Below are 14715 nucleotides of genomic sequence, written 5' to 3'. Positions count from 1 at the left end.
GCGATCGCATGCAGGGTGCTGGTGGGGTGAGAGGGGGAGCCCCCTCCAAAACCACATAGAAGGGGTTAAATGGTGGCGCTGCCCCAAGTTCTCAACTACCAGAGGTAGCTGAGAGCATGGAGTATTTCCTTTTCACAGCGCTGTTTATTTATTCTGATGCAGCGCCGTGAAAAGGCGTATGTATCAGGTTATGTTCACACGCACTGTTTTCGGACGTAATTCGGGCGTTGTACGCCTGAAAAAACGGCTCCATTACGCCTACAAACGTCTTCCCATTGCTTTCAATGGGATTTACGATGTTCTGTTCGGCAAGAGGTGTAAATTTACGCGTCGCTGTCAAAAGACAGCACGTAAAAACACGCCCGCGAAAAATAAGTGCATGTCACTTCTTGGGCCATTTCTGGAGCCGTTTTTCATTGACTCCATTGAAAAACAGCTCCAATAAGGTCCGTAAAATACGCCGCGATAAACACGAGTTGCTACAAAAACGTCTGAAAATCAGGAGCTGTTTTCGCCTGAAAACAGCTCCGTTTTTTCAGACGTATTTTGCTAAGCCGTGTGAACATATCCTCGGAATAAAGTCCGTTAGTGGCCGCTGTGAAAAGGCGTATTGGCGGTCATTAACGGGTTAAACCCAATAGGTATCTTCACTGTTGTTGCCTGAAGGGATCCATGTTAAAGCTCTGCGTACAACTTTGATGCCTAACCATGAAAATGTGAAAGTATTGAAAAATCACATGACAAAAGCGTTGTCTCTTCCAGTTCTAGAAACCTTCTGTCTAATCTGCAGAGATCTGTGCTCTTTTGGCTTTATATGAGGCTGGGTTGTCATGTTGCGGACTCACTGCGGGTGAAACCATGCCGACATATAGATTGCGCGGTTTTCAAAGTGACTGGAGGTAAAACACTTCAATTGTTAACGGTCGTGCAGCTAAACTGTAGTTTACCGCACGGCCATTAACAAAGTGCTTTTACCCGGGGGCGCGCCGTGGAGCATAACTATTATAACTGGCACATGGTAGATAAGAGGCCCTCATAAGAGTTTGCATTGGAGCACAGGCCCTTCAAGTTACGTCTCTGGGGCTGAGCGTTTCTGACGCATCGTTTAAGCGATCGGTGTGGGTCTTAGTACCCAGACGCCGACCGATCAAAACTTCTGACATGTCTCTATGACTTATCAAAGGTTTTCTGAAAGTACAGTTACTCTCTAAGGCCCAGTTCACACTCGGTTTTTTGGTGCTGATTTTGACGCGGAAACCGCGTCTGAATCAGCGCCAAAATACGTCCGAAACCACGTCCCATTGATTTCAATGGGAGGTCGGAGCCGTTTTTTTTTCCTGTGGCGGTTCTTAGCGGCATGCTCTTTCTTGCCACGGTTACGGTTTTTCACTGTTTTTTGCCCACAGTGCACAATAGCCGAGGGCGAAAAACGCAGTGAAAATCGCGGCAAAGAAATTGCAGGCTGGTCAAAATCTGCCTTTAAAATTTCTCATGGATTTTTGAGGCAGATTTTTCTTCCTGCAAAAAAAATCTGCGAACAGGGCCTAAGGGCGGATTCAGTCTATGGGGCAGTGCAGAGAGTCCGTGAGTTATGCGCAGCGTGAGTCCGCTGCGTAAAACTCGCGACATGTTCTATGTTTCGGCGTTTTTCGCGCATCACGCACCTATTGAAGTCAATGGGTGCGTGAAAATCATGCATGCCCCACGGAATCACTTCCGTGGGACGCGCGTTATTTGCGCAATAACAGTAAAAGAATGAATGTAAACAGAAAAGCACCACGTGCTTTTCTGTTTACAAACATCCAAACGGAGTGTCATAAAGATGGCGGCTGCGCGAAAAGCACGCAGCCGCGCATCCATATGAACAGGGCACACGGAGCTGTCAAGTGCCTTTTGCGCACGCAAAACGCACACACTCGTCTGAATCTGGCCTCAGGCTACATTCACACGAGCGTATCAGATTCACGAGCGTGAATCTGGTCAGTTATGCATCAGTGGGGTTTGTGAGTGGCATGCATTATTCACGCACTCCCAAAGCACATCTTTTTTTTAAATATTATTTTCAATGGAATTGATGCGCAAATCACGGAATGCACACGGATGTGTATCCGTGTGCAGTGCGTGGTTTTCACGCACCCATTGACTTCAATGGGCGCGTTGTTGTGTGTGTAACGCACCAATATAGGATATGCAGTGAGTTTCACGCAACGGACTCTCGTTGTGTGAAAACTCCTGCATGTGTGAACGGCCCCATTGAAATCTTACAGAGTGAAAAGTTGTTGTGAAATCCCGTAAGAGAAATTATCACGTTTGTATTAAAAGGATTTCCCAGGGTTTACATTTGATTTCATATTATCAGGATAGGTTATCAATATTTGATTGGTGGGCGTCCGAACTGCAGTACCAGGCATAGACACCCGTACAGATGAGCAACTGTGTCTATGTACACAACAAATGGTATGCAGCACATTCATTCTGCGGGGTCCTTATTCGGAAGCCTGCCAATCACATATTGATGTCTTCTCCTAGGGACAGCCTGCTGTCTTATACTAACACATTAACGATACTGAAGTGTTTAGACAGTGAATAGACATTCCACGGGATGTCTATTCACAATCTCTGCACTTCGTTAATGTTTCTGTGGTACTTACAGCAGAGCAAGCGTAATCTCACGAGATTACGCTGTAAATGACAGGTTACAACGAGATTACGCTTGCTCTGCTGTAACTACCACAGACAGAGTAACGAAGTGCAGAGATTGTGAATAGACATCCCGTGGAATGTCTATTCACTGTCTAAACACTTCAGTATTGTTAATGTGTTAGTATAAGACAGCACATAAGGATCTAGCAGGATCCCTATGCGCTGACTAAATGAATGGAGAGGAGTGAATGATGCTGATAATTAAATGTGGCTGTTCACACGGCCATTGTTTCAACGGACCATGTGAAGGGTCCGTGAGAAAATAGGAGATGTCCTATTTTTTTACGCTTCACGCATTCCGCAGCGCAGAGCACGGATGCACCTTGGACGTGAAAAACTGATGTTTTTCATGTCCGAGATGTGCAACGCCCGTGTGAATCCGGCCTAAGGTGAAGAAAGACCATAGACTTACATTATATTTTCTGGTTCATTTCACCTTATCCAAATGAATGCCCTTGCTGAACACTGCAGCCACTTTATTATCATGGGAGCCCCAGCACCCTCAATCTGACTGATGACAAATATATAAGCTTTCTATAACTAGAGGAACACATTAAGGAGGTCCTGTCAGCTCTCATGACATGTCTGCTTTAGTGTAACCTTGTATTCATTATGAAATAACAAGTATCGGGAACTGCTCAGTAAATAAGTGGTGAGCTTAAGGGTATGTGCACACACACTAATTACGTCCGTAATTGACGGACGTATTTCGGCCGCAAGTAGTGGACCGAACACAGTGCAGGGAGCCGGGCTCCTAGCATCATACTTATGTACGACGCTAGGAGTCCCTGCCTCTCCGTGGAACTACTGTCCCGTACTGAAAACATGATTACAGTACGGGACAGTTGTCCTGCAGCGAGGCAGGGACTCCTAGCATCGTACATAAGTATGATGCTAGGAGCCCGGCTCCCTGCACTGTGTTCGGTCCGGGACTTGCGGCCGAAATACGTCCGTCAATTACGGACGTAATTAGTGTGTGTGCACATACCCTTACCCACAGTGCAGGTCTCATAGTGAAGGACAATGTATATATTTAGTTAGAAGCTGGACAGCCTAGGGTTTATATTGCGCTGTGTTGTGTTTGAAGATAATAAACCTAGTTGCTGCCAGTTTTAAAACTATTCTATTGTGTTGTTATGAAAAGATTTTCTTCGTTTGCCAACCATTTTACCCCAAGAAGGCAATCCCGTAAATTAACATGCCTCCAAGTTGTCTTATTATAATGGAGGATTGCGTTGAGCACGAAAATGGCACTTGGTACTTACTACTATGAGATTTAAGTGTCCAGAGGTTTAATTAATGAGACTGATTTCTGCTGTTTAAGGCCACATTCACACTATGTGTATTATGTGCAGATTTTCCTGCTGTAAATCTGCAGAGAAATTCAGTACCAGCAAACTAAATCAGATCTCAAGTAATTTCATATACTCGTTGCAGATATTTTCTGCACATAAATTGACCTGCGTTGTGGATTTTAAAATCTGCAGCATGTCAAATCATCTTGCGTTTCTGTCTCAGAACTGTATCTGCCAAGTTTCTAAAAAAAAAAAAAAAAGACATCAAAATCCACAACACATTTTCACATCTGTTTCCGTATCTAAATGTAAAATTCACATAAAAAATGCAATCTTAAGTGGGGATTTTACCGGTGGAATCTGCCGTATTGATGAAGATTTTCCACATTAAATTCCACAACTTTTGGCGATTTTGGCCGCAACACAGGTCGTGCATCGAAAGATCGCCATTTCTTCCTGTGTACGTTGCAGTAATGTAAGTGAATGTGGACGCCTTGAGACCTGCAAATTTCCGAGACTGTCACAAAAAATACAAACTTTTTTGATGTCTTGCAACTGTCAAGTCGCGGCAACTTGCTGGTCATAACACGGCCACATTTACTTACATTACTGCAATGTATGCAAGGAGACACAGCGATCTTAGGACGGACGACCTGTGTCACGGCCAAAGTCGCTATGTAGCCCTAACCTTATGGACTGTTATTGATTCTGTTATGCAGGAGCTTTGCAGCAACATGGTGAGAGTTGGTCTTTGGCAGCAACATGAGATGGGGGACCACTGGAGAGTGCACACAGAGGCAATGGATACAATTGCTAAATAGAGGGAGGCTACAAGGGTGCAAGTGGAGGTGTCTCTTGAGACAAAGCCTTCCATGCCAAGTAGATGCTATACAAAGGTCCAAGGTGCATTGTTGTCTAAATTTCCAGGGGAAAAGAGAGTGCCGTTGTGAAGGACAATCAGCCACTTTGGGTATGTTTGAGAGCGGACTATTGTATGTATGGATGTCCTATTTCCAAGAGGCCATGTGTTCCTGGAAGGTCCTTTCCAAGTCCTAAAGAGGTGGATTTGCTGAGGCACATGGCTGTCAGTTGTGTACAGCAGATGGAGCCGTGTTTGAGGTGTCAAAAAGCAGACAATGTGCACTTGATTGTTCTTTGACCAGGAGGCCAGAGAAATTGCAACAAAAAAAAAAAAGGTGAATTGTTGGTGAGTGGAATCCCACTATTGGTTGACCTGGATTGTTGCCAAGAAGTCCCAAGGGTTCATCTGGGCATTATACTGTATATAAAGAAGTGTTGAGAGACTGGTGAGACCATTGTCATTGACTGACCTAAAACCTGCAGGGAACTCTGTCCGAAAGACCGCACCAAAATGTAATGCAGATTTTCGTCAGGAATCGCCGCTCCAGAAAGCAGAACACAAAAAATGTTGATACTTACCTTCACTGGCTTTGCCGTAGCGACGCCTCCCTGCCCTCCACCTCTAGTCTCCATGCAGCCCAGCCTCCTGTGATGATGCTACAACCCACGTGACCTCTATTGCCTGTAAATGGCTGCAGCAGTCACATGGGATGAAACGTCATCAGGAGGCGAGCGGCACGGGAACAAGGAGCCATCGCTATGGTATCACCAGGGAAGTAAGTATGGACTTCTTTTTAAAATTAAATTTAAACAAGAAAAAGTAGGTGTTTTTTTTCAGATTTGCAATTTTTGCGGCTGATTCTCAGCTTTTCCACTGCAAAAATCACACCATATGCTATTTGTTGCATCATTTGCCTCCCCTTTGAACTCAATGGGGAAAAAAAATGCAACAAAAGTGCAACAATTAAATTGATGTGCTGCGGATTAAAACGCTGCACCTCAGGTCTATTTCTGAACGTTTTCTCAGCCGATTTTTTCTGCAGCGTGTAGATGAGATTTGTTCAAATCTCATACACTTTACTTCTACGGTAAAACACTGCGAATTTTCAGCACTGAAATCCATTGCGGAAAATCCGCAGCTAATTCGCCCTGTGATGCATTTTCCGTGGCGGATTCCGAAGCAAAAACCATGTTGGGTAACCACAGGCAGAGTAGCCCCATCGAATGGCGCTTATCTGAGTGCAGAAACGCCACCGCTTTTACTACAAACCGGCACAAATCAAAAGGTCAGCCTTGAATTTCTTCCTCGTCAGATTTTTTTCACATTAAAAATTCACCATGTGAACATAACCTAATATCTTTTTTTTTTCATCTTAAAAACCCCATTTGCAAAGAAAAATAATTTCAAATTTTTGTCCTACAGAATGAGTTCTCTGGCCAGACCACCTACTAATGTGAAAAATGCTCCAAAGAAGCATGATGGACTATTACATAACTACTGTGTATTTGTTGTAATAAAAAAAAAAGTAATAGGCGTACTTGTGAGGCAGTAAATGTGGAGAACAGCTTGACAATTCAAAATAATATCAGTAAAACTAAATCAGAGCCAGAAATAGTGTCTGAACTTGGCATTTTCCCAAGGAGACCTTCTGTTATTTTCATACCGTTGCTGCTTACTGTTAACACCCACATAATGTATTGTTTTAATTATGAAGAAAATGGGTGTCATTAAATAAAAATTTACAGTACTGTGCAAAATCCAAGGACTACCCTTTTTATTTTATTTAACTTCCAGTCTAAAAGACCATTAAGTCCAAGTTAAGAATTTTTCAGTGTCAGGAAAGAAAGCAGGAACAATATACATATCCGAAAATGAGATAAAAACCTCCAACACCACAAATAATATAAAATCTGTTAGTATTTTATTTCTCCACTCTTTACTTTTGAGCGCCTTACTGCCATTTTACCTTTCCCATCGTGTGTCCTCCAAACGAAAGGTGTTCCCACAGTTGTCAGTAAGATTATGATACTAAATTTGTTGTGAAAGACAGAAAAAACTAAGAGTGGTGGAGCAGTAAGTAGAAGTGTATGGGGATACGGTTGCAGGAACCAGGAACATGAGTGGTTGGCTGTTGTGCTATACTATGGAAACATTAAACTGTTGTAAAAAGTGTTGTGAATCCAATTACCACACTCATTTACAATGACTAAGGGACAAGGCAATATGGCCATCCCCACTAATGGGAAAAAACCTCAAGGTTCTTTACATGCACCTTCACCATCTAAATGTGTGAAGGAAAACACAATCAAAAAGCTGGGCAAAATGACCAGGCTAGTTGTTACTTAGAAATCAGATACTAAGTTGGGTCTGATGAATGATCCCCTGGTTACAGGAGAAGGAAAAAGTGTCTGATATGGAAATGAGTAATACGCAAAATAAAAAAAAATTGGATATGCTCAAAAAGGACTGTGCTAAACTGGCTCAAACAAATAATCAACTGAACACCATACTAGAACTATTAGAAGACAACTTAAGTCGTACAGTAATAACGTAAGAATTGTGGGACTCCCGGAAAAATCAAAAGCGAACTGACATTATTAACGTTCTGAAGAATTGGTTCTTTGACGTTTTCGAATCAGAATAATCTTCAACTATGTTCAAAATTAAACGAGCACATAGGGTCCCAACCCAAAAATATTTACCAGATTCTCAGCCACGCTCTATTTTGGTAAAAATGTTCTCTTTTATACATAGAGATAACATTTTAAAAATGAAAGGAAAATGGGAAACTTTACGTACAACAATGAAAGGATATTTTTTTATCCAGACTTATCTAAAGACACCCAAAAAAAAAACTAGCTAGCTACATTAGTGTTTAAAAAAAGATTGCAAGCTCATCAGATCCAATACGCCTTGATTTACCCTGCAAAGCTAATAGCAATACACAATAATGTCACAAATAGTTTTTCATACCTCCTAAGCAGCTTCAAATTGGATTGGACTGCAGAGCTTATCATGGAATACACAAGACATTTTGGTCACACCAGAGACTCTCAGGTTTTGGTTTAGAGAGATAGTGGGGGGGGGGGGGAATGTTTGGGGGAGAGGGGAAAAGTTTAGAGAGTGGGTATACCTGGCCAGCATTGTTCTTTTTTTAATCTATGAAATATGCTAACTGTTTCATGTAAAGTGAGGACAAATGATAATCTGAAGAGTTTTGCCATTTTTAATATTCTCAATAAATTATCACCATCTATAATATGACTCCAAGAGGCATCTTACACATCAAAGTTTATACAGTTTATTCTCATGTTGGAAAGGGAAGAGATATAAGTCAAATTGGTCTAGCTATTCCCAGGGGGGGGGGGGGGGGGAATCTATATGTATTCACGATAGAGTGAGTTTTTGACCCATTGTCACTTCTTTTGAAAATTTGGTTGTTATATTTGTTTATACAAGACTATTAATAGTAACAAATATATATGTTCTTCAGTATATATCCCACCACCATACACATGAGGTGATTATATGAATTTTTAAAATTTGTCCAAGATAAAGTAAACACTTCTTTTTTGTATTAGGGAGATTTTAACAATATTATGAATTATGGTTTGGATAAATTAAAAGGAATCCATCCCTTAGATAAAGTCTGACATATTGGAGTAGAGAATTCTTGAGTAGTATGGGGATACACAGGAGAAATCTTGGAGACCATAATGTGAAGAGCAGATAAGCAGAGAGGACAAAAAATAAGCTCTTGTGAGGACCGGAAATTACGCATGGGTGGGTATCGGAAGATTAGGGCACAGATGTATGGACGGGACAGCCTTGTATGTCAAAGTTAATATTTTTAACTGAATTCGCTAGGCAATGAGTAGTCAGTGAATGGATTGGCAGATGGGAGAGGCAGAGGTGAAGCAAGGGAGAGGTAGATTAACCTGGCAGCAGAGTTGGGGGTGGATTGGAGGGGTGCAAGAGTGTTAAATGGGAGGCCATGACGTTGCAGTAGTCTAGGCGGGAGATAATGAGGGCATGTGCTAGCATTTGTGCGGACTCGAGCTTGAGGAACAAGTGGATTCAATAAATATTTTTTAGATGGAGACAGCAGGAGGTGGTAAGGGCTTGAATGTGCGGTTTAAAATAGAGGGCGGGATCAAAGGTTATTAAAGGTTATCCCGAGGCAGCAGACTTGTGAGACTGAGGAAAGTGTTAAGCAATTAACTGTGATTAGTTGTTGAGTGAGATCGGGAAAAGATGATGAATTCAGTTTTCTCAGTGTCGTTAACATAAAAGTGGTACTGAAAGAAATGGGACCTTTTGAGCTGTCCCAGACTAAAGGTGTAGATGGAGAAGAGCAAGGGTCCCAGGACAAAGCCTTAAGGGTCACCAACAGAGAGAGGGCAGGATGAGGAGGTGGTGTGTGAGTGGGAGACGCTAAATTTTCCATTGGTGAGGTCTGAGGAGATCCAGGAGAGGACTAAGTCTGTGATGCCAAAGGATGAAAGAATGTATAAAAGTGGTCGACTATGTCGAAGACAGAGGACAGGTCTAGTAGAAGGAGCACAGAGTTATGTTTTAAGGCTTTGGCAGTTAAAACATCATTAGTATTCACAAGAGCAGATAAGAAAACCTGGACATCCACTTTGCTATACTTGATCTATTGCGGCACAGCAAAATTTAAAAATGTATGAACATGAGGTTCTTAGTTTACATGAGTAAATAGAGTAGGGACCCACTTTAAGGAGGTCGACGTGAAGTGACAAGTGGGCTTTTACGGTTGGACCAAAATGTAAACTAAGAACCTCATGTTCATACATTTTTAAATTTTGCTGAGCCGCAATAAATCAAGTATAGCACCTTGTGAAAAGATCATTAGTGACTTTGATTTGGGCCACAAAAGACACATTGTAGGTGGTTGAAAAGAGAGTTGAATGAGCGGTGGGTGGTCAGTTCAAAGTGGACATGTTGTTCGAGGTGTTTTGAAGCAAATTGGAGTAGCGAAAATAGGCCAAATTTGGACGAAGAGGATGGGTCGAGAGATGGCTTCTTATGGATGGGTGTTATGGTTGCATGTTTAAATAAAGATGGGAAGATGAAGAGAAAATGTGACCAGGCAAGACCTGGCAGACCACCAAAACTTTCCATCAGATAAATGTTACTAAGGCCTCATACACATCAATGTATTTAGGATCTTCGTGACACAAATGCAGTAAAAACCACACGGACAGAAATCGCATTGAAAATACTGTAGTTTAGATACGTTCCGGCACGTGAATACAACCAAAGAACTCCTGCTCGCGTCAGTATTACACGTTGCCTATAGCTTGCTATGGGTCCATATTGAAACTACATGTGCATCCGACCTTGTACTGGGGCACACAGCGTTTTTGTTAATAGATTTTACAGAATACTGTGCCTTATGTTGGCATCGCACACTGACACACAGAGAGCCTATAGGTCCCTGCCCACAGAATAGCAAAGTGAATATCTCAACTGGGCAACCCCCAAAATGCGGCTCAGTGATTAGCTGATCGCCACAGGTCCAGCTGCTGAATCCTCAGGTGATCAACTGATATTGCAGATGTGATGGCTGTAGAGGTGACATCAACAGCATGTCGTCGACGTGTCATAGACAACATGTGACGCAACTGCTGCCCCATTACATGTCGTGCTCGACACATCATTGCGCTGAGGATTTGAAAATGGTATGGCATTAAACCATGGCATTTGCGGCACAGAATGTGAAATTCAGGTGGTATGTATGCAGCTTTGACCCGTAAGGTGCCTGTGTAAGGTCATTTTTTGGAAATGCCCTTTTACCAAGTAAAAAATGCTTGTCAACAGTTCTTCTAGGGGAGAATATCTCCATAATAAAGCAAACGATGAAGCATGCCACTGACACAACAGAGCTTCTATGAGAAAAAAACTTCTTGTGCCTTTGTATAAAATCAGAGGTACAGTATGGGCCTATAGCAGGCTATGGGTGTCATATGCTGAATCAGTAGAACACAGATATGTAATACAACCATATGCATGAAGACTCAGTGATATATTTGTCACTTGTCAATTGAATGAATATGTCATGATTATTGCATGTACTATGTGTAATACTTTCCTCTAAACTGTGTGACAGTTAAAGTTGGACATTTCATGCTGCAAAAACTGTAGCACCAGCTTAAAACCACCACACGCTTAAAAAAAAGTTGCAAAACTTTATTTAGTCATTCAAAATTATGTAGAATATGAGTCAAGTTAGATAAGTATAGAAATGAAACTACAAGTACAATAAAACCCCTCAGCAGTCAAATGGCCATTAGATAAAACTGGCCCCATAAAAGATAAGCCAGTGAAGCATGTATTCCCTATAGTCATAAGTGTAATGCAAAATAAAAATACAATCACATTAATAATCCTCATCAGTAGGAAAGTGGTAGCATCTTTTCTAAAGGCAATAATTGCTAAATTTGTAGTTGAAGAACAGCGTCAGACACCAACAAGGGTGTAAGAAAGAGGTCAAATCAAACAAATCTTATTTATTTATTTGACCATGTTTTTATAATGTCTTAGCCGAGGGGTAGCTGTCAGCAGAGTTAACCTAAATTTTAAGAAAGCATACTCCTTTTTTCTTTTCACTATTTTCTCCATAAATTTTTTTTTTGACTGGGTAGCCAAGTAGTTGAATACTCATATTGCGATGAAAACGCCTGTGCATTTTAGAAGTACAGGCAAAAATGGATGGGAATACACACAGCTACGCCATCTGGAATTTCTTGACCCTCTACATAGTTACATAGTTAATAAGGTTGAAAAAAGAAACAGGGCCATAAATTCCAACCTATAATCCTACTGTGTTAATACAGAGCAATGCTTTGGGTATCTTACAGATATAAATATCACTTAACGGTTAAATTTTAGAGCATCGCCCCAACATATGCATAAAATCATCGTCCATCACCGATGTTTAACTGTTTAAGTTAACAAAAGAAACAAAACAAAAAGTTAAATACAAAAAAAGATACATGATTTAAAAAAAAAAAAACATCAGAAAACATACATATATGACATCCTCATAATTCTGTCCTGAATAAGTAAGGACAACCACTGTAAAGTTTTTGATGTTAACATATGTGGACATACCAATATGTGATCTTCATTCAAACAGTATATAAAGATGATGTAATTTAACAAAAAAGAAACACTAACTTTGCAATAAATTATTTGACAATTTTTTTTTTTACATTTATCACTCTTAAAGGGTAACTAAACTTTCAACAAACTTTTGACATGTCATAGTGACATGTCAGAAGTTTTGATCGGTGGGGGTCTGGGCACTGAGACCCCCACCGATCGCTAAAACGAAGCGGCAGAAGCGCTTGGGTGAGTGCTGAGCCACTTGGATTCTGATCGGCTTTTCTTGGAAGGCCGATGTAATGGTGTACGGACTCACTAGAAAGTCTATGGGCCCGTACACTGTTACATCGGCTTTTTGAAAAAAGCCGATCAGAAACGAAGCGGCTCAGCGCTCACCCGATCAAAACTTCTGACATGTCACTATGACATGTCAGAAGTTTGTTGAAAGTTTAGTTACACTTTAAATACCAATTTATTTTTTTCTAAGTACGTTCCAAATTTATACCTAAAGTATATATATATATATCCCTGAACAGCCCTGGGGACCTTTGTTATGCCTCAGGCTGTTAGTATAAAACTCTCAGCCCCAGTGATCACAATGATGGTAGTGGATTCACAAAGAAAACTTCCATTTGCAGAACTTTATTTTTATTTTTTTATTAATTATAACCACCCCATTGTTGGTGATCATGTAGGCACAGCTGCTGTGTTCATAAAATCACCAAGATGTACATCTGCAATATTTTTATTGAATTGCCTCCCGCTCATGACGTACATGTACCTAATTTTTCACCAACGGGTTAAATGGAGCTTTGTGACGAAAAGCATGGGATTAAAAGCCTTGTCACTAGTTGGAGTTAGGATTGTACTCCATACAGATTTAAACAGCTAACTTTGATCTTATCTATAGATCTGTATGCAGTAAGATCCTAATCTCATCTAGTCATGGTTGCAGGCATTTTATTTAACTTTATTTTGGACCTCAATTTTTTCAACATTTTGCAGATGTTCTCTACTTATGTCACAGATTTTAAAAAAAAAATTGAATTCTGCTTGTACAGAGGAGCTACATTACACTTATTTTTAGACATAGCGGGTATGTTAGTGGTATATCACAGATTAAAAAATTCTGGAATGCTGCATTAAAATCAGGATTTTGTAGGTGGGGGGTTGTTGGCATTCATTAATACGTAAAAACAAGATTTAAGACAGCAAATACAGGCTCTATGACAGCAATAAAATAGCAAGGATCACCCTCTATGACATCCATATGCCGTAAAAGGACATATGGACAGAGGTTGTCTTAATGAGACAACCCCATAAGCGCTAATATATACGTATTACATAATGGAACCTAAGGAGAACTGTAACTTTTCACAGAAAAACAATTCCTTGCATGAAGATGTATACAATGTAACTTATGTTATTGTGTGTAATAATGTTAATGCCACCATAGCATAAAATTTGATTAGAGCACACACCAGTATTGCTAAAAACATCGCTACTATCACTTCTATTTTCCCCAAGGCAGCCATGTTGTTAGGGATCTGCCAGGTACTACGTCTAGGTATACTCCTGGGATTAATCAATCCACACCTGAGGCCAGACCTGTTAGACTGACACCGTCTCCCACCAACCAGGGTGGCAGGCTCAGGAGTGGGAGAGGCTATCGCGGCCTGGTCAGTCGGAGTTAGCTCCGCCCCCTGTCCTTTATTACCTGCCGTGTTCTCTTCCTCAGTGCTTGTAATTCTTCTGGATTCCTGGCCCCACTGCTGCTTGCTCCAGCCTGCTTCTGTCGTGCTTCTGCCTTGCTGCAGTTCCGCTTAACCTGCTTCGCTTTGCCCCTGGCTTGCTTCCTTCTCCGTGCTCACGTTGGTATACTCCACTTCATCCTGGTCCTGACTATTCATTCACCGCTCCGTTTCCTCGCGGCGTTCCGTGGGCTACTGCCCCTTCCCTTGCGTGTTCCCTGTTTGTTCTCCCGTGCACTTAGACAGCATAGGGACCGCCGCCCAGTTGTACCCCGTCGCCTAGGGCGGGTCGTTGCAAGTAGGCAGGGACAGGGCGGTGGGTAGATTAGGGCTCACTTTCCCTTCACCTCCTTCCTGCCATTACATAATTACAAGCCCATACCTAGTCTACCATTCTCCTACGCTGACGCTATCATGGACCCCCTTGAGACCCTGACCCAGCAGATGCAGGGCCTCTCCCTACAGGTCCAGGCCCTGGCCCAGAGGGTCAACCAGGGTGACGCTGCCTTAGTAGTACCCCTCACCTCACCTCTAGAACCCGACCTCAAGTTACCTGACCGGTTCTCAGGGGACCGTAAGACGTTTCTCTCCTTCCGGGAGAGTTGCTGACTGTATTTCCGCCTAAAACCCCACTCCTCAGGTTCCGAGAACCAGCGGGTGGGTATCATCATATCCCGACTCCAGGAAGGGCCGCAAGAGTGGGCCTTCTCCTTGGCTCCTGACGCCCCTGAACTTTCCTCTGTTGATCGTTTTTTCTCTGCCCTCGGACTCATTTACGACGAGACTGACAGGACTGCCTTAGCCGAGAGTCAGCTGGTGACCTTACGTCAGGGTAGGAGACCGGTTGAGGAATACTGTTCTGATTTTAGAAAGTGGCGCGTAGCTTCTCGGTGGAACGATCCGGCCCTAAGGTGCCAGTTTAGGTTAGGATTATCTGACGCCCTGAAGGATCTGCTGGTTAGCTACCCCTCTT

The sequence above is a fragment of the Rhinoderma darwinii genome, chromosome 4 (genome assembly GCF_050947455.1).
Source record: "Rhinoderma darwinii isolate aRhiDar2 chromosome 4, aRhiDar2.hap1, whole genome shotgun sequence".
NCBI classification, from domain to species: Eukaryota; Metazoa; Chordata; class Amphibia; order Anura; family Rhinodermatidae; genus Rhinoderma; species Rhinoderma darwinii.
Note: the sequence above shows the minus strand (reverse complement) of the source record.